Below are 27,782 nucleotides of genomic sequence, written 5' to 3' on the forward strand. Positions count from 1 at the left end.
CCAGGCCTAGGAGGGCTGAGAGCCGGGCCAGTCAACCTCTGGGCCTCAGTGAGGATTTTGGACTTAACTTCACAGGGTCCTTAGCAGGGATGGAAGTGGTGAGGTTTCAGACTGTGGGAGATCCCTTGTGTCTGTCTCCTGCGAGGGGGGTGGACGGGAGGATTGAGACAGGAGGCAGGAAACCAGGGAGGAGGCTTCTGAAGCAGAAACAATTGTGCAATTACCACGGTCCTCCCCAAGGGTGGGGGACAGCACGTTCCCCTCCCAGCCCCACTCTCCCCTGCTCATCAGACATCCCCTCTCCTCAGCTCGTTGCAAGGGAAAGAAGTGTTTAACTGTGGGTCAGGACACGGAGTCTGGATGTAAAAGGAGTGAGTCTCTCATGACGGGTATTTTTAAAAGGTTAAGAGAATAGACTAGAAATAGAAATGTATGCACTGCAGAGAATCTTGACCATTAAGGGGTATGAAACTTTCTTTTGGACTGTAAGCCATGCAATGACGTAGTGTCTATTTTTCCTAGTGAGTCGCACACAGATGGTTAAGAAGTGCGGGGACACCAGAGGATCCCGGCACAAGCTTGCTCTCCTTTCCTAAGAGCCACTGACTTGCTGCCCCATCACTTCCAAAAAATGCATTCAGCTCTCACAGTCCTGGTCCCAGGTGTTTCCCGGGGAGGCTGAAGGTAGGATCAACATGACTGTGGGTCTTCACACCCCTCCCCTTTTAGCAGCTCAGCCTCCTCTGTTGTCATGGGAGTCCAGTAAGTTCCCTAGGTGGGGTAGGGGTGTCTATCAGAGTCCCAGGATAAAGTCCCAGCCCCAGCTCTGTGGCTGCTCTGCCCACACCTGCTCTGGAGCCGAGATTCAAGAACCGTGGTGCCCAGGATCTTTGGTAAGGATCCACGGGGCACTCCCCCCAAGCTTCTGTCTTGCCGCATCCCAAATGGACCCCTGAACCTCAAATGTAATCACCCCCAGGTCAGCTCTGGCTGCAGATCAGTCTCCCCCTGACCGGCAACTATTAGACCCGACCCTTCCCGGAGCCCTTCCTGCCACCCTGAGTCCGTATCAACATCCACTCTGAGCTGCGGCCCACGCTGAATGCAGCTCAGTGACGTCATCTGGCGTACCCCGGTGCTGACTGGATGCTTATGCTCTCTCCATCGTTCTCCTGTCCCTCTGCTCCTCAGCTGCTGCTTCCCATTCTGAACTCCTGGGCTCAGGCTCAGAAGGAATCGCAAGTGAGAGCAGGTGGAGTGTGGAGGGAGGAGATGGTACCGTGGATGGAGGTGGGGGCTCCAGAGATCCTAGGCCAATCCTTAGAATCCAACCCAGCTCTGACTCCCCCAGATACTGGACTATGGGGGTAGCTGCGGGTGCTCAGTTATAAAGAGGCAGACAGACCTCCTGGAGCGGTGGTGAGGGGGCCTGCCTCTGTGGTTCCAACTGCACCTTCTGCCTCTGCTTCCAGCACTGCTTCCAGCACTGCTTCCCCAAGTCCTTGAGCTCTCAGCTCGGGCTGCTGGGAGGTGTCAGATCCCAGACATGAAGCACAACTGCACCAGGATCTGTGTCCAAGTTAGGGACCCAGTCCAGTCCAGGCTCAGGGAGGAAGGAGAAGTGGATGGAGTTTTGTCATCTATGGTGCATCCGGACGAGCAAGCCTGCTGCGTTCGTAACATTTCCTTTTGGGCAACTACGCCTCTCTCACCTCCTTCCCTGGACTCCCTTCCCCTCCTCTCGCTCTTCTTCTTCCAGAATTGCTTTTTATCTGAGCCACCCTAGGATTGGAGCCAGAGGCCACCCCATCCCCATTTAATAGCTGCTCCTCCTCCCCTCCTACACCGACCCCTGGCAACCTGCCGTCTGCATTCCCTCTCCATGGGTTTCCTATTATTTTAGACATTTCGTATGAAGGGAATCAGTCCTACCATATGTGACCTTTTACATTACATGACTTCCTTCCTTCGTAGAGCTGAATAATATTCCATGGTGCGTATATCCCACAACTGGTTTATCCACTCGTCTGTTAACGGATCTTGGGGCTGTTCCCATCTTTTGGCCACTGGGAATAGTGCTGTTATGGACATGTGTATACCTGCATGTGGGTACCCGTTCTCGGTTCTGAATTGCTGAGTCAAACGGTAATTCTATGTTTGACTCTTTGAGGAACTGCCTAACTATTTTCCATGGCTGCTAAACCACTTTATGTTCCTGTCGGCAACATATGAGGTTCGGATTTCTCCACCTCCTCTCCAATCCTTGCTATTTTCCACTTTTCTTTTTGTTACAGTCATCCTAGGGACTGTGAAGTGCTATCTTGTAGTTTTAATTTGCATTCCCTTAGTGAACAATGACGAGCATCTCTTCGTGTGCTAACTCGCTGTCTCTACATCCTTTTTGGAGAAGCGTCCACCCAGAAACTTTTCCACTTTTATTTATCTATCTATTTATTTATTTACTTTTCCACTTTTAAGTTGGAGTGTTCTTTCGTTATTGAGTTGTAAGAGTTTTTCAACATACTCTGGAGAGTCATCCCTTCTCATATATGTGATTTGTAAATGTCTTCTCCCACAACATGACTATCTTTTCGTGTCCTTGATATTTTTGTGGGCAGTACATAGGTTTTTAATTTTGATAAATTCTATTTTTTCCTTTGTCTCTTGTGCTTTTGATGTCTTAGCTAAAAAAATACTTGCCTAAACCAAGGTCCTTATGATTTATTCCACTGTTTTCTGCCAAGAGTTTTATAGCATTAACTCTTACATTTAGGTCTATGATCCATTTGAAGTTAGTCTTTGTGTACGGTATGTGCAAGGGATGCCTCTTTTTCTCCTTCTTCCCTCCTTCTCTATGTCCGTCTTAGTCTCCTTTTGCATACAGACACCCACTTTTCCCAGCACCATTTGTTGAAAATATTATTCTTTTCTCTATTTAATTGTCATAGCACTTTTGTTGGAATTTTATTGACCATAAATATACGGATTTATTTCTGAACTGTTGATTCTGTCCATTGATCTATATGTGCGCATCTCTTGGGTCAGTACTACACTGAATTAACTACTGAGGCTTTGTAGTAAGCTTTGGAATCATGGAGCATCAGTTCAACAACTTTGTTCCTCTTTGCTTTCGCTATTCTGGGTCCCTTGCATTCCAGCATGAGTTTTAGGATCACTTGTTAATTTCTGCAAAGCAGCCAGCTGGGAGTTTGATAGGGATGGCATTGAATTTGTAGGTCAACTTGGGGGCACCAGCATCTTCACAATATTGCTTTTTAATTTATGGATATGGACGTCGTTCAATTTATTTACATGTTCTTTAAATTCTTTCAACAGTGTCATTGTTTTCCATGTATGCATTCTGCACTTCCTCTGTTAAACTTGTTTACAAGTATTTTATTATTGTTGGTACTGTTGTAAGCAGAATTATTTTCTTAATTTCAATGCCAGATGTTTCTTTGCAAGGGCATACAGTGGATTTTTATACGTTGGTCTTGCACCTTGCAAGCTTGCTTACTTTGTTAGGTCTATGGTGGTCTTAGTAGCTTCCTTAAGCATTTTTAATGTACAAGATGATCAATCATTTGCAAATAGAAATAGTTTTACATCTTCTTTTCCAATCAGATTTTTTTCCCTTTCTTGCCCCATTTCTCTGGCTTGAACTTCCAGTGCTGTGTTAAATCAAGTGGTGAGAGTGGATGTACTTTCCCTCTTCCTGATATTGGGAGGGGGGGGGCACTCAGTCTTTTGCCATTACAGTGAGCTGTAGGGTTTCTTTTCTTTCTTTCTTTTTTTAAATATATATATTTTTAAGATTTTCTTTATTTACTTGAAAGAGAGAGAAAATAAGACAGGAGAAGGCCAGGGCGCCTGGGTGGCTCAGTGAGTTAAGCCTCTGCCTTCGGTTCAGGTCATGATCTCAGGGTCCTGGGATCGAGCCCCACATTGGGCTCTCTGCTCAGCAGGGAACCTGCTTCCTCCTCTCTCTTTCTCTGCCTGCCTTCCTGTCTACTTGTGATCTCTCTCTGTCAAATAAATAAATAAAATCTTAAAAAAAAAAAAGACAGGAGAAGGTCAGAGGGAGAAGCAGACTAGGGAGCCCGATGTGGGACTCCAGGATCATGACCTGAGCTGAAGGCAGAGGCTTAACCCACTGAACCACCCAGGCACCCAGCTGTGGGTTTTCTTATAGATACCTTTGATCATGTTGAGGAAGCTCTCTTGATTCCCAGTTTATTCTTTGTTGTTCCCAGTTTGTTCCTTGTTGTTGTTTTAATCATGGAAGAATGTAGACTTTGTCAAATGCCTTTTCTGTATCATTTGATACAGAATCATAATCATATGTTTCCCCTAGCATATTCTACTAATAAGGTTTATTACATTGATTAATTTTCATATGCTGAACCAACCTTGCATTCCTGGGACAAATCCCACTTGGTCGTGGTGCAGAATTCTTTATATAAACGGTTGGATTTTGTTTGCTAGTTTTTTTGTTGGTTTTTTTTTAAGAATTTTTTTAGTTTCTATTCATAGGAGATGTTGGTCTATAGTTCTCTTGTGATATCTTTGTCTGGTTTTGATACTAGGGTAATATTGGCCTCATAATGTGAGCTGGAAAGTTCTGTTGTTTCTTTTTTTTTAAGTTTATGAATGCTTGGCATTAATTTAAGGATTCTTTTCTCTTGGTCACTTTTGCTAAAGGTTTGCCAACTTTGATAATCTTTTCAAAGAATACACTTTTCATTTTATTGATTTTTGAGGTCTTTTTCCTACTCTCCCATTTCATTTATTTTCTTTGATATCTTCACTATTTACCTAGTTCTGCTCCTCTGGATTTATTTGCTCTTATTTTTCCAGTCAGAAGACTAAATTATTACTTTGAGAGGTTTCTTCTTCTATCACATAGATATTTAAGTCTACAGAGTTCTCTGTCATCACTGCTGTAAGTTGTGTGCCATATGTTTTGATACACTGTGGTTTCATTTTCTTCTGTCTCAAACTATTTTTGAATTTCCTTTGTGATTTTCTTTCTTGACCCACTGGTTATTTTACTTAGGAGCTGGGTTTTAAACTGCCACATATTTGTGAATCTCCCGAATTTCCTTCTGTTATTTCCCATTTAGTTCCACTGTGGTCAGAGAACATACTTTGTAGAACTTCAATCCTTTTATGTTATCGAGACTTTTCAAATGGCCTAGAATATGGCATATTTAGTAAAATGTCACATGCAAATTTAGGAAGAATGTCCATTTTGTTATTTTGAAGTGTTCTATAGATGTCTGTTAGTTTTAGTGGGTTTCTAGTGATTTTTCAAGTATTCTATATTCTTTTTTTTTTTAAGACTTAACCATTTATTGTCTACAAGATACTCACTTTAGATTGAACAACACACATACGCCAAAAATGAAGGAATGGAAAAAGATATTCTACACAAATGGTAACCAAAAGAGCGCAAGAAGGCTTATGTTTATATTAGATTCACACAGTTTAATTCAAAAATTGTCACAAGAGACAAAAAATATTATACAATGATAAAAGGGCAAGCCACAAAAAAGATAAAACAATTATATGTATATCTGCATCCAACATCAGAGTGCATAAATATGTGAAGTAACCATTGACAGAATTGAATGGAGAAATAGACAGCAATACAAAAACATCAGGAGACCTCAGTATTCCCCTTTCAATAATGGATAGAACATCTAAACAAAGCATCAGTAAGGCTTGAACTGAGGATCTATAGACAAACAGATCTCTTAGAGACATACAGAACATTCCACCCAACTGCAGCAGATTACATATTCTTCTCAACCACATATGGAACTTTCTCTAGGATAGATCACATTAGGTCACAAAACAAGTCTTAGCAAATTTAGGAAAATGGAAAATGTTTAAAGCATATTTTCTGACCACAATGGAAGAAAAAATGGAAAATTCATAAATATCTGAAAATTAAATAACACATTCTTGAATTTTTACACATTGGGTGAAAGAAAAATAAAAAAGGAAATTAGAAAATAACTGAGACAAAAGTGAAAGCACAAGCTACCAAAACTTATCAGAGGCAGCCAAAGAAGTACTAAGAGGGAAGTTTATTGTGACAAACACCTACATTAAAAAAGAAGAAAGATCACAAATAAAAACTTAACCTTACATCTCAAGAAGCTAGAAAAAGAAAAAAAAAAAAAAACTAAGCCCACAGTTAGCAGATAGAATAAATAACAGTGACCAGAGTAGAAATAAATGATATACAAAATATAAAACAATAGAAAAATCAGTAAAACAAAAAATTAGTTTTTTGAAAAGATAGAGTTGAACTAAGTCACAATGAGATATCACTTCACAAATGTCAGAATGGCTATTATCAAAAAGATAAGAAATAACAAGTGTTGGTAAGGATGTGGAGAAAAGGAAATCTCATACACCATTGGTAGAGATATAAATCGATGTAACCACTATGGAAAACAGTATAGAGGTTCCTCAGAAAATTCAAAATATATTTTATTTTATATATTAGCAGTTCTACTTCTGTGTATTTTTCTGGAGAAAAAAATATTAAATTGACAAGCTATATATACCTTAATGTTCATTATATTATTTAAAATAACCAAAATATGAGAATAACCTAAGGATCCCTCCATGGATTTATGGATAAAGAAGATGTGGTTGGATATAAAATCTTTGGTTCATACATGTTTTTCCCTCAAGTATTCTATATTCTTGATGACCATCTATCTGCCTTATTGTTCTAGTTTTTTTTTCTACTGAAAATGGGGGTGGTGAAGTCTCCAGCTATTATTGCCGAATTGTCTATTTTTTTTTGTCTGTTTAGAACTCGAAACCCTTATTTGTGCTGTAAAGGGGAAGAAAAGTGATTAGTAATCATGGACATGATGCAAGAGGACTAATTCTTACAATTTCCCAGCAGCAGACCCAAACATATTTCCCCATATACACATAACTAATACTCACTAAATTCCAATGACAATACTGTATTATGCCTAAGTCACTGGTCAAGAACTGAACTATTGTGCCAAGTATTTTTAAATATTTAAAAAAAAAACAAAGTCCAGAAGCCAGAAAAATCCCAAGGGCAGAAAGTATTTGAGAGGGGCGCCTGGGTGGCTCAGTGGGTTAAGCCTCTGCCTTCGGCTCAGGTCATGGTCTCACGGTCCCGGGATCAAGCCCCACATCGGGCCCTCTGCTCAGTGGGGAGCCTGCTTCCTCCCCTCTCTCTGCCTGCCTCTGCCTACTTGTGACCACTGAAATAAATAAACAAAATCTTAAAAAAAAAGTATTTGGGATTTTAAGCGCAATTTAAGGGGGAGTGGGACATGATAAAAAGCCACTGGTATTACTTTATCAATTCAATAGATGCATGTCAGAAACAGCTATTATCATAAAAGGTTTTCAGATCTTTCCCCAAAGGTTTATAAGCAGACCCCATCTAGTAAAAGTCCCTCCTCCCCTTTGCTTTTATTCCCCAAAATGATTTTGGCTGGTAGTTTCCCCTCTAGTACTGGATCATTTTTCAAAAAGATTGTATTTACTGGGGCACCTGGGTGGCTCAGTGGGTTAAAGCCTCTGCCTTTGGTTCAGGTCATGATCCCAGGGTCCTGGAATTGAGCCCGGCATCCCGCTCTCTGCTCGGCAGGGAACCTGCTTCCCCCACCCCCACCCCACTGTCTGCCTACTTGCGATCTCTGTCTGACAAATAAATAAACAAAATCTTTAAAAAATAAAAATAATAAAAAATAAAAAGACTGTATTTATTTATTTGAGTGAGAAAGAGAAAAATAGAGAGGGTGCGTGTCAGGAGAGAGGCAGAGGGGAAAGGAGAGGGGCCAGCAGACTCCAGCTGAGCGCGGAGCCCGAGGCGGGGCTCGGTCTCACAACCCTGAGATCATAACCTGAGCTGAAATCAAGAGTCAATGCTTAAATGACTGAGCACCCAGGCACCCTGTTATTATTAACATTATTATGTTCTGCCCTCTAGAAGCATGTGCTCTTTGGGTCCCCACAACAACCTCCTGAAAAGAAATTGCAACTGTAGTTCTCCTTTGGTTCCCTTCTAGAAGATCTGCTCTTCTGACAGATCATGGGACAGCTGCGAGGATGATTCCAAATAGTTTTCCACAGAGGAAACAAGGTGGTTTGGGACAGAATCTCTTGAAACATCTAAGGATAAGGTACCTGGGAAATAGAGAAATACCAGGTGTTTCGTCAGGGAGAAAGCTTGAAATAAACAGAGAGAGCCCCCCATCCCCACCCCGACTGCACCATATCTGATAATGCCCGGTCGTGCTGAAGGCCAGGAGCACTCCAGAGCCACAATATGGGGTGACGCTCACACCTGCCTTCACTATCTGATTTGCAGTGAACCAGGAGGGGACTGAGGTTATGGAGTAATGGGACATTTTCCATGTACAAGTGCACAAGATGAAACATACCCTTGCCTCCTGTTTTACCCACACAATCCCATTGTTACCTGCCTCTCTACATGCTTTCAAAATAAGGACAACTGCGGAGCATGAACTTGGTGAATCACTACTCCAGTCATATGACTGCATCATACAAACCCTGCATGCTCCACTCCTTCTTTCCCATCTCCTGTCTCTCTCCAACTCCATCCAGAGTCACGGGGGCCCAGAAGCTACAACACAGATAAGGGGAGCTCCACCTTCAACACCTGTTCAAGCCCAGTCATATCCCCAAAGCAGCTCTGCACCTAAATTCTCTCCTTGTCAATCTCACCTCAGCTTCCTTCCTCTTCCTCTTCACCCTCTAGATATCTTTAACACCTGCCCCACCCCTCTCCCAACTGGGAAACTCCACTGCATTCTTAGAATCCTAATCATGGCATCCCAAGAGTTTTTCCTGCATTCTCTGCCCTTAAAGGGTCCAGGCCGCTCAGGCCCAGCGATCTGGACTCTCACCTGCTTCAGGAGCTAGAGGCTATGCTGAGCCGGCCCCAAACCCAAGCCTATAGAACAAATCTGGGTGTAAGCCTTCCCCATCCCGACCTGTCCTTCCTGAGATCAGTCAGCCCAGCGGCCGCACTCCAGCCCCATCTCAAACTCTTTTCCCTCTCCTCCAGCTCCTGTCTGCGTGTTGGTCTTCCTTCTCCTCCGGTGCTCAAGGACAGTCACAGGTGAGTACGAGGATGGGGGAAGAGTGAAGAGGGACAGGCTGCCCTTGGGAAGTGGGGTCATGGCTCACAGAGGCCATGGAGAGTCAGTGTCTGGTCCTCCTTGGGCTTACAGCAGCAATGTCTGCTCAGACGCCCCTACTGGCCCAGGGGCATGGCTGTGCTATTCAGCACCCAGGTGTGGGGACCAGATCTCCAACCCCTTGGAGCACTGCTGTCATGATGACACCATCCTGCCCCTGAATTGGACCAACCTCTGTGGCCCCAGCTGCATCTTCTGGCCCTGCTTTGAGCTCTGCTGTCCTGATTCCTTTGAGGAGGAAGGTTCTGGGTATAAATGTTCAATGCTATTCCTTCCCCATGTCTGGGGACTGTGAAAGGTAAGAACCTAGCCCCTGGCTATGGAATGGGGGTGGGGTGGGGAGAGAGAAAGGAGGGGAGTTGCAATGTCCAGGCCCTTCCCCTTGGGGAAACCCTGCCACTTACTCTCCAGCAGTGACTCAACTCTTACATTTGTGTCCTTGCCTAAGCTTCGTTAATTTCTTGGTTCCTCCTTTGCAGCAGAAAGATGTTTTCTCCTTGGGAAAGATTCTAAAGAAAATAAATCCCCACTATGGCGGCTCAGAAAGGAAGGCTGGGGCAGGCCTCAGAGTCTGCGCCGTGAAGACCCTGAGCTGACACCTTTGAGAGACCTTGTCTGCTTGCCAAGGGATGTTCTCAGCAGGCCCCATTTTATGGTCTGCCCATTGCCTCAGTCATTGCTCCTTGGCCTCCTGTCTTTCCACCTCATTCTGCACCCTTGCTGGTATGCATTAGCCCATCACCTTGGGGAGGTGCCCTGTATCAGAGGTACCCTTGATTCTTGACTTGCTCTATGAAACCCCTTTTCCGATTAAGTATCCACGGGCTTCTGTTGCAAAGATAATATGTTCTTCAGACTCTAACTCATCCAGAGAAGATCTTCTAGCAGTTACCGGACTTGTTTGTACTCCTGTATGGCCTCCCTAACTTAAGAGAGATGACAGATGGCAGTAGGCCCTGTGGGGCAACACCTAGTTGCTGAGTTCATTACTGCTTCAAGTTACTAATGACTTGTCGGTATTTGCTTTATACATCTGGGTGCTCTGGTGTTAGGTGCACAGCTATTCACGACAGTTCTATATTCTTGATGAACTGACTCTTATCCTTATAGTATGACCTTCTTTGTCTCTTGTTAGTTTTGGGGGGATTTGGGGGACTTTTTGGTCTCTTCTACAGTTGACTTAAAGTCAAAATAGTCTGATATAAGTATAGCCACCCCTGCTCTCTGTCAGCTTCATTTGCGTGAAATTATCTATTTCAGGGGCACCTGGGTGGCTCAGTCAACCGAGTGTCTGACTCCTGTTCTAGATTGGGTCATGATCTCAGGGTCATGAGGTTGAGCCCCGCATTGGGCTCCACGCTAAGCATGGAGTCTGCTTGAGATTCTCTCTCTCCTTCTGCCCCCTCCCCTCACTCATCCTCATGGACTTTCTCCCTCAAAATAAAATAATAATAAAAAATTATCTTTTTATGTGCCTCCCCTTTGAGCCTGCATGTGTCCTTAAAATTATTTTTAGTACTTCTGTCCATCAACCTTTACACTAGAGTTAAGTATTATATTGATAGCATATAGTTGGGGTCTGGTTTTATATCCACTCATCCACTCCATGCCTTTAGATTTCAAAATTAATCTCTTTATACTTAAAGTAATTCTTGATTACTCTGCCATCTTACTGTTTCGTGGCTGATTTCTGGTTCCCTTGTTCCTTTCTTCCTCTTACTGTTTTCCTTCTGAATCGATGATTTCCCATAGTGGTATGCTATGATTCCCTTTCCTTATCTTGTGTGAATCTACTTTATGTTTTTACTTTGTGATTGCCATGAAGCTTACATTAGACGTTTTATAGAAGTAGCAGTCTATTTAAAGCTGGTAAAAACTGAACATTGATGACATATAAAAATTCTATCATTTTACTCCCCCTCCAACATTTTGTGTTTTTGATGACATAGCTTACCTCCTTTCCTATACTGCACCCATTAACAAATTATTATAGCTATGGTTATCTTTAACACTTCTGTCTTTTGACCTTAAACTAGAGTTAAGAGAGGACTCAAATAACAAAAGTATAAGTGAATGAGGAGTCATTACAACTGACACCACAGAAATCCAGTGGCTCTTAAAAGACTCCTGGGAACAAGTATATGCCAACAATTTGGATAAACTAAAAGAAATTAATACATTTCTAGAAACATACAATTTACCAAGACTTAGTCATGAAGAAACAGAAATGATGAAAAGACCAATAATGACCTGATGGTTTCACTGGTGAATCCGATTGCACATACATACATTCATTCATTCATTCATTCATTTTAAGGAGGCTCCATGCAGGGCTTGAACTCACGACCCTGAGATCAGGACCTGAGCTGAGATCAAGAGTCTGATGCTTACCTGACTGAGCCACTCAGGTGCCCCCATCAATGATTTAAAGAAAAATTAAAACCCATCCCTCTCAAACTCTTCCAAAAATCAGAAGGGGAGGGAATTATTTCCAAACTGATTTTACAAGACCAGCAGTTCCTGGATACCAAAGCCAGACAGGAGACTAAAAGAAAATTATAGATCAATATCCCTGATGTAATAGATGCAGAAATCCTCAAGAAAACAGCAGCAACTTGAACTCAACAACATATAAAAAGGATCATATACTATGATCAGATGGGATTTATTTTTTTAAGTTTTATTTATTTAAGTAATCTTTACACCCAATGTGGGGTTCAAACTCATGACCCCGAGATCAAGAGCTGTTTGTCCTTCCAACTAAGCCAGCCAGGTGTCCCCCAGATGGGATTTATTTTTGCCATGCAAAGATGGTTTGACATATGCAAATAAAAAATGTAACACACCACATTAACAAAATGAAGAATAAAAAAAAAATACACACACACACACACGCAGATTTCTAAGAAACCTTATGGTGGGGATGATGGCTCAACAGAGACACAGGTATCAAGACTGTGTGGAAGTCCTTTCTTGGAAGAGGTAAGAGGACAATTCTAAAAATATCTATTTCAAAGTCTTGCAAAATACCATGCACTGGTTTCCAGAGCCAAGAGAATGAGACAGCCACCCATGGAATATGTTTGTGAAATGTCTTAATTTTCTGTGGCTCTTTCCTATTATGATCACGGGAAATGTATTTGTGGTAGAATTCTCCATAGGGAAAATGCAGGCAGTTCATTGACTCAACACGTTTATTGATCTGCCACCAGTGTGGAATGCTAAGTAAATGACAAAGAGCTTGTTTGCTTTCCAAAAGGCAATGATGGGCCTCTAGTGAAAGGGCCCAGGTGGGATGAAATGGCCATTCTGGCTGCGATGTTGGGTTGTTGGGTGGAGTCAGAGGAAATAAGAGCAATAGGGTAATGTCAGTGGAGAGACAGGTGTGGGTGGGTTCAAAGGGTCTTTGGAATTGTTTAGGCGTTGTGTGTGGCTTATCTGAATCCAGTAACAGAAGTCACCAGTAGAAAGTAGGAGCAGACTCAGAAAAATTAGCATTGAAAAAACCAGGGACTGATGTTGCGGCTTAACTTAAAAGGAAATCTGAAGTATGTGAAGGTTATCACAATCTTTGTTGGTTCGCTGTTAGGGCAGCAAACATTTACCAAACCACTAGGATCCTGGCTGCAGGAGTCCTCGTTATCAGAGTTCATCATCTGGGTCTTGCAATTACAAGACTTTGTGGGGAAATAAAAGCCTGCTATCACAACAATATTTAACTGACCACTGATGTGGTAGTCCCCGCCAAGCGTGTCCCTGCTTACTTCTAGTGTGACTCCTCTCTTGTTACAGATGCTTCTTCGTAGGCCAGCCTCTTTGCGACCCTCTGATTCAAGGTGAAACTGCAGATCTTACAAAACATGCTTGGTTACAGAAAGTCTTTGTCAGGGTCGGGGAGATAAGTGACAGAATCCCATCCAAATCTCTTGAACAATTGGAATCTGAGACATTAGTTAACTTTGGAAGAACTTAATATCCACAAGGATAATGGCACAATGAGCCTTCAAAAAAGTATAAGGTGAATATTTAAGGAGTTAAGAGAGAGGCATTTGGGGACATCGTTGGCACCCTAGAATAATTCTGCAAAAATTAACCTTATATCTTAGGTTAGAAAAGTCAAATGTGAAATAATTTTGTAGAAAAAATTCTAATCCTTTCACCTTCCTTCCCCACCAACCAAGAAACAAACACGCCCCCAAAAACCATCATTTGATTCGTTCTTTGTTTATTCAAAAATGAATCACATATTGCTATTATGATCTAAATTTTATTTTCAAATTTAGCCCTATTTTCAAAATAAACTTTTCCCCCCAATTTTTTTATTGTGTTAAATTACAGATAACAGACAATTTACAGATAATTTTTCATCTTAACCATTTAGAAGTATACAGGTCAGTGACATTTTAAGTACATTCATACTGTTGTGCAACCATCACCCACCTCCCAAAATGAAGGATAAAGTCATATAATCATCTTTGGGACGCCTGGGTGGCTCAGTGGGTTAAGCCACTGTCTTCGGCTCAGGTCATGATCCCAGGGTCCTGGGATCGAGCCCCAAATCAGGCTCTCTGCTCAGCAGGGAGCCTGCTTCCTCCTCTCTCTCTGCCTGCCTCTCTGCCTGCTTGTCATCGCTCTCTGTCAAATAAATAAATAAAATCTTTAAAAAAAAAAAAAGTCATATGATCATCTCAATAGTAACAGAAAAGGCATCTGACAAAATGCAATGCTTTCATGGTTAAAAAAAAAAAAAACAAACCCTCTCAACATATTAGGTATCAAGGGCCTCAACATAATGAAGGCCGTGCACGGCAGGCCCAGGGATAACGCCACACCCAATAGTGAAAGGCTGAAAGCTTCGAAGATCGAGAGCATGGCAAGGAGGCCCACTCCTGCCACTTTTATTCAACACAGAACTGGAAGTCTGAGCCAGAGCAATTAGGCAAGAAAAAGAAATAAAGGGTGTCCAAACCGGAAAGGAATAAGTACAATGGAATATAAGTAAAAAGGAATAAGTAAAATGAATATAAGTACAACGAATACAGATGCCAGGACCTTGTCTACAGAAAACCCTTCTGCATTTCTACCAAGGCAACTTACCACTACACGTCGATCTCGAGCACTGCAAGCTCTCCGTAGTTGACCCATCAACCACTGCAGGTCTACGAACTCGGTACGGAATACACTGAACACAGAACACACGTGCCGACGGACTGTTTATGTTATCTGTGAGGCTTCTCGACGACAGCAGGCTATTAGCAGTGAAGTTTTGGGGGAGTCAATATTATATGTGAATTTTTGGCCACATAAGGGGTTGGTGCCTCACCCCTGTGTTGTTCAAGGGTCAACTGTGGTTACATTCTGAGTTCTAAAAGGCCAGTCTTCAGCATTTTATTTTATTATTTTTTAAAGATTTTATTTACTTATTTGACAGAGACAGAGATCACAAGTAGGCAGAGAGGCAGGCAGACAGAGGGGGGTAGGCAGGTTCCCCACCGAGCAGAGAGCCCTATGCGGGGCTCAATCCCAGGACCCCAAGATCATGACCTGAGCTAAAGGCAGAGGCTTTAGCCCACTGAGCCACCCAGGTGCCCCAGTCTTCAGCATTTTAAAAGCAAGAGGCAACGAAAGAAGTGGAGCCACAGGGGGAAAGAGAGCATCCTGCAACAGAAATCTGTTTTAAAAAATCTCTTTTGATAAGGTGATTCTCTTCTTTGTCAATTTATTTATTCTATCCTTGCTGTGTTATTTTCACAAAGTGGTCCCGAACATATTCCAAGAATGTAGGAACTGCTGCTATGTCCGGTTTCAGAGAGAAACTTGTCATTCTGCTTAGCTTGCTTTCTTTCATATCTTACTGCTTTGGCAGTAATGATGAAAAAAAAAAAATTCTGTGTTCTTAAGTACCATAAATGTTTTTGGGAAAAAATTTCCACATGATGAAATACACAGCCCACGTTTCCGGGGGTATTCACACCTGAACCAATATATTGAGGCCTGCTTCATTTAATGTGCAAATGGGGAGGCCGGCTGGCATGGCTGGTAGAGCATGCAACTCCTGAGCTCCACGCTGGGTGGAGATTACTTAAAAAAATAAAATCTTGAAAAAATTCAGCCCAAGATAACTTAAATAAATTATTAATAAATAAATAAATGCACGCACACACACACACAAATAGGGCCATGAGTCAGCCGACTAAACTGACCTGGGGGCTGAGGATAGACGTCTGTGGTCCTAGGTCAGTGGCGCAGAGACACCTGATGGAGAGGTGAAGGCGACCCCCTGCCTATAGGCCCCAGCAGAGACTGCCCTTGCCAGCTTCATTCACCCTGAAGTAGCACCCATTGAGGAGGCATTCTGCGGAACAAATCTGAGAGAAGCCGTGAAAGAAAATATATATACGGGTTCTTTTCTATTGTCTCACAATCCAGGAATCAGAATCTGTGTTCTGCGAAGGCTGATACAGATTAATGCAGATTCTTAATCAGTCATCAGCACCAGCAACTGGGCGGGAGAGCTAGAAACCCTCTTCTCCAGAAATAAGCCTGGTGAGGTTAAATAGTGTTTTTTCCTTCACGCAAATGAGCCCCAAAGGGGCACGGGGTGTCCCTCCATCCCCTGCACAGTAGATGGCGCCCAAGTCAAACGCTTCGTAGACACCAGCCCGCCTCTGAAGACTCCTCCAACGGAATTGTTCTGTCTTGCCCTTCAAACGCTGTTTGCCCTTATCTTGGCACCGATCTCAGAGCTGTCTGTAATTCCTTCAGCCTTTTCCCCTCTTGTCAGCCTTTTGAGTAGAGATCTTTGCAAAACAGGGTTACCATGAATTACATACTAGATAGGCTCTTGGTGGAATGAAAATATTTTCTTTGAGAAGCCCTGCCAGAGGCACCCCACGCTAAATGCTATTATTGCAGTTACTATCTTGCTAACCGTCAGGAGATTCCGCAAGAAATTGCCGCCTCTGTGCCTTTCCCTCTTTGCTCACAACATGTTAACAAGGGGCTGTTGTTGGTTAAAATTAAGCTAAATCCAGGTGTGCCTGGGTGGCTCAGTGGGTTAAAGCCTCTGTCTTCGACTCGACTTGGGTCATGATCCCAGGGTCCTGGGATTGAACCCCATGTAGCGTCGGGCTCTCTTCTCATAAGGGAGCCTGCTTCCCTTCCTCTCTGCCTGCCTTCTCTGCCTACTTGTGATCTCTGTCAAATAAATAAATAAAATCTTTTTTAAAAAATTAAGCTAAACCCAGATAAGTTCTTCCAAAGTTGCCCCAAGAACCATTGCAAAAGGTGTGTGTCTGTCACAAAATGAAATCTGTCCCGCAAAAAAAGACTGACTTTTTGCTAAAGGTCCTTGCAGTAGCTTACTTAATTCAGACATTCAAAGAGCTATCCAATATTTCCCACCAAAGAGCTCCAAGTGATCAGGCCACACACTACTGCCTTCATTTGGGTGTTCCTAATCTAGCCACAATTCTACCTACTATGCCAACAAGTGTTAAATATGGCACTGTAGGGGCACCTGGGTGGTCCAGTCAGTTAAGCATCTGACTTGGGCTCAGGTCATGATCCTGGGATCCTAGAATCAAACTCTGAGCCCCGGGAGTCCTAGCTGGATTGGAATCCACGATCAGCGGAGAGTCTGCTTCTCCCTCCGCCCTCCCCCTGCTCTCAAATAAATAAAATCTTTTTTTTTTTTTTTAAATATGCCACTGTATGCTCTTCCTTCTCAATTCTCATTCATTCAAGCGGAACTTATCTCAAGGTCTCCAGTATCTCTAAGACCAGGAGTCCTGAGGCACAGTCTGATAGACTGACAGACATTAAGAATGACTGTGTCATTCTTAATTCCATCACCACACCTGCCAGTTTCACAATCTATGGCATTCTGGAGATCCGTTTCAGTCAAGGTCTCTCCAGGAAAGCAGGAATCACTTTGAGATTTTACGACAGAGGAATTTAACACAGAGACCTGGCTAAGCAGGGGAAGGGGGAGCTGAGCATCAAGCAGGGCACAGTGGGGTGACCCAGCTCAGCTGCAGAGGGTAGCCGTGCCCATCCTTCCCTGGAAAGAAAAGGAAAGAGGTGGCGCTCTCAGAGCCCAGGGACGGAGTTGCCAGTGAAAACTGCAGTCGGTGGGTCTGAAGGGTGGGCTAAGGCTGGGGAGGGGGAGATGCAGCTGCTGTCACAGGTGCCGGCCATGGCAAGGGGCAGGGTATGTGCCACAGGCTTGAGCAATGGCAACCTGAGCCCCAAGTGACCACTGAGCCAACGCACAGAGGCTCATTAAGCCACAGACCCTAACTGACCAGGTACAACCAGGTACAGTCCCTAGGATTACCGAAAAATTCCATACGTCCCCAAACCCCCTCGCTCTGCCCTGTAACTGTAGCCCCTCGCCACCACCACATGGTGGCACACAGTCTCTCCTCTGCTCTCCTGCCTGCGGTTCCCGTGCGGTGTATAGGGCACACTCCGGTCGCCTTGCCTCAGAGGAACTCTTTCTCCACTGACTTCCGGCCCCCACCCTCTTGGGACAGCCCACAATACCCTGCTCTCTCTTCTCCTCTTCCAATCTCCGGCCCATGTCCCCCCATCCCACCCTCTCCAAAGTCAGCTGGCCCTGGAGACTGGGAAATGGTCTGCAGGCATCAGCCCCACTAAGTATAGAGCAGAGAACGGGAGAGAGGATGGCTGAGCCCCGGTTCCTCCCACCCACCCCACCCTACTCTACCTCAGTTCATGGATCAGGTGTCCTATGGTGTGCATAATACATCAAAGTACTTATTCAGGGTGCCGTTGGGATCTGTACCTTGGTAGCTGGCTCCAGTGGAGGAAAACTCCAGCTGTCACGGGGCTTCCTATTCCAGTCTACTCCCCAAGGCGTGGGGTTCTGTCTTTGTTCTCAATGCTGCTTGGAACTACAGAGCTGTCTCGACCCCCAAGCTGAAGCTTAGCCACCAGCTGACAGAGCCCCTTTCCTTTACTGCTGCTTACTGCAAGGTGGACAGACTCTGCTTCCCCAGGGAACCCCTGAAGTCATTTGGCTGCTCGCAGGCAATTCTACAATCCGCAGCATTGCTCACTCCTTGATCCGAAAGGTAAGGCCGGGGAAATCCTGTTCTTTGAGGAGGGCCATCCGCTTCACCCAATCTACCTATTCCAATGCTAATCTCTTCCAGAAACATCCTCTTCCAGACACATCAGGAATAATGTTTAAGCAGACCCTGGCGTTCCTGGACCCAGTCAGGTTGATGTAAAGATAACCATCCCAGGGGCGCCTGGGTGGCTCAGTGGGTTAAAGCTTCTGCCTTCGGCCCAGGCTACGATCCCAGAGTCCTGGGATCGAGCCCCGCATCGGGCTCTCTGCTCAGCGGAGAGCCTGCTTTCCTCTCTCTCTCTCTCTCTGCCTGCCTCTCTGCCTACTTGTGATCTCTGTCTGTTAAATAAATAAATAAATAAATAATCTTTAAAAAAAAAAAAAAGATAACCATCCCACCAGCCAAAGAATCTAAGTAATGAAATCGACTTAACAGGCATAATTAAACTTACCTGGTGGTAGAAAAGTGCGTAACTTGACAGGAAGAAACCTGAATGCCAAACACCTAAATAGCGATTGCGCCTAACACCAACATCACAAGCCCTTTGACATGATGCACAGGGAAGGACACACCAAAAATTCAGAATCTCAGTCCCCACACTAAGAGGCACTCTATGAAAGAACAGATGACTTACCTACTCTTCAAAATGTCGGAGTCCCAGGAGACAGGATAGTCTGAGATGCTGACAGTCTGGAAAAGACCAAGGACACGTAATAAGGAAGTGCAGCATTTTGAATCCTGGGACAAAAATAAAGAATACAAGCAGAAAACCCCATAAAATGTGGATAAGGCTTAGAGTTTATTTAATCATATTACGCCAGTGTTAACTTCCCAGTTCTGATCCGTGTACCATGGTTATGTAAGAGGATCAATTAGGGGAGGTACAAGGGTGAAGGGTGTGTGGAAACTGTTTTTGAAACTCAAAGTCTAAATTTATTTCAAAATTATTTAAAAAAAATATGGAGCGCCTCCTGAATATGTGCTCATGCTCCCATCCTCACGTGTAGGGGCCAAAGGGGCTGCCAAAGCAGGCACTCGGGATATATTTGTTTTAAAAAGGCTCACACTCAAGTGGTCCCCACGTTTGCATGTGAGGTGACCAACAGGAAGGGGCTGCAGGAGAACATCAAGGTATGGTTTCTGCCTTAGGCTTTGCTGAGGAACGTAGGCTTTTTTTTTTTTTTTTTTTTTTTTTAAGACTTTACTTACTCATTTGAGAGATAGAGAATGAGCAGGGAGAGAGGCAGAGGGAGAGGGAGAAGCAGGCTCCCCACTGAGCCAGGAAGGAGCCTGTCATGGGGCTCGATCTTGGATCCCAGGACCCCAGGACTCCAAAACCATGACCTGAGCCGAAGGGGGACATTTAACCATCTAAGCCACCCAGGCGCCCCAAAAGACTACAGACTTGAAAGCTTCTGGAAGCCACTTCTGAATGTGGCCTATGCTGTAGTCTACACAGCAGTCCAGTCTACACTGCAAAGAGAGAACTGACAAAAAGAAACCCTTCCTGGTGAAAGCTTCTAGACCACTGTGTTCTGCTTGATCCGAAGCCTGTCCCCTTACAGTGTTCTCTCTCAATCCAGGTGAATAATGTTCCTGTACCAATATCCTTTTTAATGACCCAATCATTTTTTAGGCAGAGTGTTTTTTTTAAGTCTTGTTACACTTTTGGTTCTTTACCTAATTGTAAAGGGGTTTTAGATTAGGGACTTGTTAGTGTTTGGAAGAGTTTCTTCAGGAATTGGGACTTGGCAAACTTAAATGCTTCCTTTCCCCCATTTGAAAATTACAGCTTTGATTTATACTTCATTAAATATTAATGTGGTTCGGTTGGATTTGCTTTATATTGCATTTACCCCCAAATAACTATATTTATACCTATGTATTCAGCTTTCTTTCTCTCTTTTTTTTTTTTTAAGATTTTAATTAATTAATTAAAGAGCGCAAGCCTTGGAGGGGGTGGGAGGGAGAGGGAGAGAGAGTCTTTCAAGCGGGCTCTATGCTGAGCACGGAGGTCAAGTCAGGGCTCAATCTCACGACCCTGAGATCATGACCTGAGCCAAAACTAAGAGGTGGAAACTCAACATTGACTGAGCCACCCAGGTGCCCCCTCTCTGGTTGCTGGGGGTTTTTTTGTTTTGTTTTGTTTTGTTTTTTAAAGACACACAGGAACTCATGGCCCTAAGATCAAGACTGGCAAGAGCCAGACCTTTAACCCAGGTACCCCTTGAATTTATTTTTGAACATCTAATGACACATTGATATTCTACAACCCATCACCATCCCACCCCATGATAAACTGGGCTCAATTCTCAGCTTCAAGGATTGCTTACCATTAGACAGTCTGACTGCAAGTTTCTTTTCTTTTCTTTTTTTTTTTTTTTAAAGATTTTATTTTTAAGAAATCTCTACACCCAACGTGAGGCTCAAACTCACAACCCCGAGATCAAGAGCCGCACACTTCACACCTGACTGAGCCAGCCGGGCACCCCTGACTATAGGTTTCTTAATTCACACAACTGAAAAGGGGCTTGGCATGGAGTCCTAAGGCAAGAAGACAGGCAGGGAACTGGCCTCCCATCCTAACTTCCTGAAGGCTCGCAGCATCTTGTAGAGTCCAAAACAATTCTGTGAAACAGCAGGAATGTGTGAGATTAGAGCAATAATAAGATGAACCATACTGTGGAAATAAAATGAACTGTCCATCCCCCACCTCCAGCACCCTGGTCTAGGTATGATGAAGAAAAGAACATTAGGGTCCAAAGCTGATGGCCAAGAAAGAATTCCAGAAAAGTCTTTGGTGCAAAAAGGTGGCTTTATTAAAGCACGGGGACAGGATCCGTGGGCTGAATGAGCTGTACTGGGGACATGAGGAGTGGCCCATGATATTCTTTCGAGTTGGGAGGGGGTGAGGTATAGCGTAAGTCTCTAAGGAATTTTGGAAGCAAGGTTTCCAGGACCTTGAGGGGGCTAGCTGTTGTTGGGAAAATAGTAAATGGTAGTAATGGTAGTAAATGACTACCATCTAATTAAACCTTCGTCACGAGACCCTTCAGATGTGTATCAGTGGGCTGTATACCTGGGGGATGATTACCAACACGTATCTTGGGGATTCTGAGATAAATGAAGTTTCCTAAGGAATTTTTTTTAAAGCTTCTATTTATTTATTTGACAGACAGATCACAAGCAGGCAGAGAGAGAGAGAGAGAGAGAGGAGGAAGCAGGCTCCCCACTGAGCAGAGACCCCGATGCGGGGCTCGATCCCAGGACCCTGGGATCATGACCAGAGCTGAAGGCAGCGGCTTAACCCACTGAGCCACCCAGGCGCCCCTCAAAAGGAATTTTTATACATTAAAGAAGACCTACAGGATTGGGGGTGGCGGGAGAGGGTCAGGCTAGGATTGCCTTTTGCCCTTAGCAAAGTATTAACATCGCAGTAGTTGAGTCCCTAGAAGAATGTTACTCTTCCTGTTTCAAGGACTTATCAGTGGGCGTAGGTAGTAAGGAAATTTAATAATTTTCCTTCTGCTTTTGTTTTCCACATCAGGTACACTCCTCAAAGCACAACATGAGCTTTTTCTAGTTTTAGGCCTTGTAAATGATATACCTGATTCTTGGTTTGTCTGAGGGACTCCCTTCTTCCTTCTCATTTTTATGAGTTATAATTTGTAAATTTTTGTGAAGTAATGAATGGTACTGATGACTATTTTTTTTTCTACCTTAATTTTTCCTCTATTTTTTCACCCAAGCAAAGCAATACAACTCCCTATGCCTTGGATAGTTTCACTCATAAGTCAGTTTGGAAAAACTCACAATTTTTATTTAACGAGATAATTCTTTTTTAAAGCCCTCTGTAAACATTAGCAGACTAGTTCTCTCATTTTGACAGTGATTTACTCATCTGGCTACTTGCTGATGTTGAATTGTGAGCTTTCCTTGCCATTTGCTCCCTCATTTAGATAAAAATAAGCTCTGATTAATTTTTCCCTGGGGTATGACATTTCTCTCTCAAGAGTCTTTGCAGAATGCTTGTCCTGGGACTAATCCATCATCAACTACCTTCTATTTCTGAGCAGTCTTGAATTTCTGGCTCATCACTGTTTTTTTCTCTCTTGGATTTTGAAACATCTGCTCTGGTTTATTTACGCTCGTGGACCAATGCACCAGTGCGCACCAGTGGAGCGCATCTCTGAGCACAGGGAGGGACAGCAGCATCCAGACACCAGAGGGATGAGGAACACAGCCAGGACCTGGGGAGCCAGCATCTCTCCCCCAGGTCTCAGCCCCTCCCTGGACGATGCTCCTGGCAAACCAGGGCCACATCTGAAAACTCCAGATTACTTTAGGTTTTCTGGTTTCATTTTGGTTCCCCCTGCCCCTCCTCCGTCTTTTCTTTTTCCCTTTCCTTGTTGGAAATTAATGTTCTCTCTCTCTCTCTTTTTTTAAGATTCTATTTATTTGACACAGAGAGAGAGATCACAAGTAGGCAGAGAGAGAGGGGGGAAGCTGGCTCCCCGCTGAGCAGAGAGCCCGATGCAGGGCTTGATCTGGGATCATGACCTGAGCCGAAGGCAGACGTTTAACCGACTGAGTCACCCAGGAGCCCCCGAATTAAATATTCTGTTAATGGAAAATAATCTTAAATTTGTTGTTGTTCTTCCCTGTAAATTTCCAGCTTCCAGACACGGGATGGATGGTAGTTAATTCCAGTTGTGTCCCGGGAAATGTTGAATGAGGACCAGTATGAGGGCAATAAGAGGAGTTCGAGGCCAGCCATGACAAATGAGAGCAATTTAGACATGTGGGGTAGGAGACACTTTCTAGCCTTTGCCAGAAATGACTTAGGCAGGATAGAAAAACTTCCACTGAGAAACTCTGCTTTAGGCAATTATCCTGTGTAACAGAATGCAGAAATTCTACAGAAAATATCACAAACAAAACTAAGGTGGTTTACAATACACGCACACACAAAAAAAATAGTGCTAGATAACAGACCGAAAGGATTATTCAATGTTAAAGGAAATCTGAGCTTTTAATTTGCACAATTAGGGAACTCTTCCCAGAAGTAACTTAAGGAGGGAAACCACAGGCAACACACTCAAGGAGCCTGTTCCCTCCCTAGCTTCCTCTCATCTGAACCCACCAGAAAGTTCTCTAAGGCAGACATGATGCATAGCCTGCGCTAACACAAGAACTGGAACAGGACTGAATTGTACAAACTAAAAAGGACAACTTGTCCCTTGCTCCCCATTTCCTGGCACCATTATTCCCGGCTTATTCCTGCTCGGTTTCCAACTCTACCAACAATATGGATTTATTTCCACCCACGTTGAAATTATCGACTCACTTTCTCCCTCCACGTTCTGCTTTTGAAATCATTTATTAGTTTTGTTTTTAGAGGTGGTGGCCTTTACTGACTTTGTAGTTCTATGGATGTGGCATTGAAATGAATCAGTATTGATTGCTCTGCATCTTCAGGTTAATCCACTAAATTCAACTCACTGAAATCCAATCTGTATTGGGTTGGATGATTTGGGGGGGCAATTTTTTAAGTTTTGAAGGTTTCTGCCAATTTGTATCTTACCAAAGTTTATCTTGTAGGTGACCTAGCCATCGGCCAATTGTTTTCTGCTCTGCTATCCACCTTGTTGTTGCTATACCAAGATGAGACCATTAGTGTTATTTTATTAGTTTCTAGCCCTACTTCCTAATATCCCCATGTCATTTAAGCTAGTTGCACTTAGAACTCCATGTATCTTCATACATGACTTATGACTGAGATGGCTGTCATGGTGCCCCTGGGTGGCTCAGTTGGTTAAGCACCTGCCTTTGGCTCAGATCATGATTTTTGAGTCCTGAGATCAAGCCCCTCATCGGGCTCCCTGCTCAGCGGGGAGTCTGCTTCTCCTTTCGCCCCTCCTCGCTGCTTGTGCTCTCTCTCTCACACATAAATAAAATCTTAAAAAAACAACAACAACAACACAACTGTCAGTAGGCGTGGACCTCCAGAAAGATAAAGATGGAGAACGTGCACCTTTCCCTATTTCTTCCCTTTGGTATAGCTGTAAAAGCAAATATAAGAAGACTCAGAAAGGTAGGGAGAAGAGGCAGACCAAACGGGACCCTGGGGCCTGAGAAACAGTAGTGAGTTTGCCAGAGTTTTTCTTGTGCTTTATTTTTCCTGTGGGGAGCCTGCTTCTCCCTCTCCCTCTGCCTACCACTCTCCCTGCTTGTGCTTACTCTGTCAAATAAATAAACAAAATCTTTAAAAAATTAAGTTTAAAAAACCATGCACAATACCAAGAACCAGTAAAACCTCCACCTGAATGAGGAAAGACACTCACCAGATGCTAATAGTGAGGAGTCACAGGTGACAGAATGACTTGGCAAGGACCTGGAAGCTGTAAAACTATTTATAGACGCAATCACAAGAATGCCGCTACTGGTAATTAAAGAGTCTCAGGAAAGAAGGAAAGAAGACGTTAAGAGGAACCAAATGGAAATTGTAGGATTGAAAAATGTGACACCACCACACCTCTGGGATCAGCAACAGAGCGAAGACTACAGAAGGAAGACTCCTTCAACCCACAGACAGAACAATTACCCAGTGTGAGCAACGGTGGGAAAACAGACTAGGGGAACAAAATGAACACAGCCTCTGGGAACTTTGGGCCTATAACTAAAGATCGAACGTCAGTGTCACCGGAGTACTGGAAGGACAGGAGAAAGAAGAAAACTGACAAAGATTTTGATGAAATAATGACTGAAGATTTCTCACACTTGGCAAAAGCCATAAACTTATAGACTGAAGAATGTATCTGCCTAAAGACAGAGCCTCCAGGGACACCTGGGTGGCTCAGTGGGTTAAGCCACTGCCTTCGGCTCAGGTCATGATCTCAGGGTCCTGGGATTGAGTCTCACATCAAGCTCTCTGCTCAGCAGGGAGCCTGCTTCCCTCTCTCTCTCTGCCTGCCTCTCTGTCTACTTGTGATCTCTCTCTGTCAAATAAATAAATAAAATCTTTAAAAAAAAAAAAAAAAAAGAAAGAAAGAAAGAAAGACAGAGCCTCCAGAAGGAATTCATGTGTTAAAAATCCCCTGCCCAGGAATTTCATCAACCAGGAAAGATGGACTTTCATCGCAGAAGAGGAGATGAGAAGTCGATACCAAACCCAGAAAGACATTGTCACAAACTATCATACCTTCTGTTGGGCTGGTGGAAAGGGCTACTTAAGATGGCGAAAGTTCCCACCACACGACCTGAGCTCGGACAGGAGAACAAAGACCCAAGCAGGAATCTGAGACCCCCTGCCCCGGGCTCCAGTGGACCAATGGGACCCCGACGAGCAGGTGAAATATCCAAATAAGGGAAACTTGCCAAAAGACCCCTGAGCTCCCCTCGAGACCCCTTAAAAGCCCCCTCCTCCCTGCCTTGGGCGCGACTTCCGCCACTCTGCTTTCCAGAGTCGAGGAGCCTCGCCCGAGGGGGCCCACCTCCTCCCGGAGCAACTTTCCTGGCTCCCCTTCTCCTGAGCCCCGAAACTTCGCCGGAGAGCGTTTTTAATAAATCTTGCCTCGCACCCACTTTGCCCGGTGTTGTGTTGATCTCGCCGGAAAAACTTTACACCTTCCACCTATCCTTCTAAGTGCCCATTCATTTTTCCTAAAAGTCATTTTCTCTTGGGGCACCTGGATGGCTTAGTTGGTTGAGCGTCTCTTGATTTCAGCTCAGGTCATGATCTCACTGCTGTGGGATCAAGCCCCGAGTCAGGCTCTGTGCTCAGCGCGGTCTGCTTGGGATGCTCTCTCCTTCTCTCCCTACCCCCTCTCCTCCCCTTTCTCTCTCTCTCTAAAATAAATAAATACATCCTTTTTAAAACCATGTACTCTTCCCTAACAGGTCACCTCCCTCCTCCACTTTTCCTATTAGGATGGTATTTAATTCTGAAATCTCTGTCACTTTGGGGAGTTACCGATTTTCCCTTGGGTATCTCCTATGCAGATATGAAGTGTAAAGGATCAGAGCTCAGAACTTAGAAGGTTAGAAGGGAAAATTATTTTCTCCTCCCCATCACAGAATGGGTGAATATTAAAATTCATCCCACAAAAAGTATTTGTAAACTTTGCTGCGTATACGTTGTGTGTTCATAAAAATCACATATATTATAAATCAGTATTTTTCCCCAAAATGATGTTAGGATTTTTTGCTCCTTCCAGCTCCTGTAAAAGGTCTGAAATTTTCTGTGGGGAGTATCATGGCCCCTGTTCTGCCGCCACCACCTCCTGACCCTCCCTGTTGACTCATTATCGACACGTACTCTCCATGCAGCCAGTCTTTCATGAAGAACCTGGGGATCCAGGCTTTCGTGAAGGTGTTGTGTGGGGCGGCAGCTCGTGGATCTGGTTCTAAGCGGAATGAGGCCTTGTCCCTACCCCGCTCCAGGAGCTGGTAGACTGCAAAACTTTCCAAGCCAACTATGGTATGGGCTTTTCTTTTTGCTTCCTCTCTTCACTGTAAGGCTTCCTGAAAAAGAACGCAATGAACTTGTCGCCAGCCTTGAGTGAAAACTCCTCACATTCTCCCGTTAGTTTATAATACACATCTAATAGCCGTCTCCTTATCGCTTGACTTCCTTCTGTGGCTGGGTAATTTCTACTCCCGTATGGTAACTACTCCCTTAAATCTCCGCCCATGTTTCCAGAAAGGAGCAAGTCATTTTTGTATTTTTATGCTTCAGTATTTCTTGCAGGGCAGAAAGCAGAAGCTCTCTTACTTTTTCTTGTCCTATGGGAAAGTCCAAGTTCTCCAAACACTGTGCACTAGCTCCAACTGTTCTAGGTGTTGGGGACAGCAGGGTGACCAAACTATAAGCCATTACCCTCCTGACATTTGAGGCTACTGTGGGGGGCTACCAAGAGGTGGGGTCCTAAAGATTTAGCATAAATCCCAGCTTTGCCACATCATCGCTGGGATGATGTAGGCAAATTATTTAAGCCCAAGCCTCTGTTACCTCCTCTTTAAAATTCAGGTAGAATACGACCCTTATAGCGGTTGTGAGCATCCAATGAAGCAACGCATGTAAAATGCTCAGGGCAGGGCCAGGAGGGCAGATACTCCAGCATCGTCATTGATTATTCCTCCTTCCTGTGGGTACATAGCTCTGTGGCCCTCCTGCCTCCTCCCGTCTTCACTCCAGGCTCCCCCACCCGCAGCCATCCCTACATGGCCAAACCACACATTGGGACTTTGTACTCGCTCTTCTGTTCCCTGTGTCTGGAACTCCCTTTCCACTGCTGGCTTCTTCAGATCTCGCTGAGGGGACGCCTCCTCTGGGTCTTTCTCTACCATGTCAGCTTCCCAGGTCTCCCACTGCTCCTTCTCCACACTCAGTGTGACTTCTTAGCTTCTATTACAGTCTCTGATTGTTTTAATCATTGGCTTGTCTGGTTTTGTG

At 44.1% G+C, this 27,782-nt stretch overlaps 2 long non-coding RNA genes across 4 annotated transcripts; one reads left to right on the forward strand and one right to left on the reverse strand.

Moving 5' to 3' along the window:
* The first annotated feature begins 288 nt into the window (after window positions 1–288).
* LOC131818604 (uncharacterized) lies at window positions 289–10,700 on the forward strand. Of its 3 annotated transcripts, XR_009348895.1 has the most exons (5): window positions 289–371; window positions 523–684; window positions 9,098–9,151; window positions 9,327–9,528; window positions 9,710–10,700. It is a non-coding gene; the product is annotated as an uncharacterized LOC131818604 (long non-coding RNA). The 3 variants fall into 3 exon arrangements; XR_009348896.1 differs by lacking the exons at window positions 289–371; window positions 523–684 and adding an exon at window positions 691–893; XR_009348894.1 differs by lacking the exons at window positions 289–371; window positions 523–684 and adding an exon at window positions 8,215–9,002.
* Window positions 10,701–13,296: 2,596 nt separating this feature from the next.
* On the reverse strand, window positions 13,297–19,169 carry LOC131818761 (uncharacterized). Its single transcript, XR_009348928.1, has 4 exons — window positions 18,963–19,169; window positions 15,434–15,598; window positions 14,328–14,479; window positions 13,297–13,865 (listed from the first exon to the last, which is right to left on the reverse strand). It is a non-coding gene; the product is annotated as an uncharacterized LOC131818761 (long non-coding RNA).
* Between the last annotated feature and the right edge of the window lie 8,613 nt (window positions 19,170–27,782).

This window comes from Mustela lutreola, chromosome 16 (genome assembly GCF_030435805.1).
Source record: "Mustela lutreola isolate mMusLut2 chromosome 16, mMusLut2.pri, whole genome shotgun sequence".
Taxonomy (NCBI): domain Eukaryota; kingdom Metazoa; phylum Chordata; class Mammalia; order Carnivora; family Mustelidae; genus Mustela; species Mustela lutreola.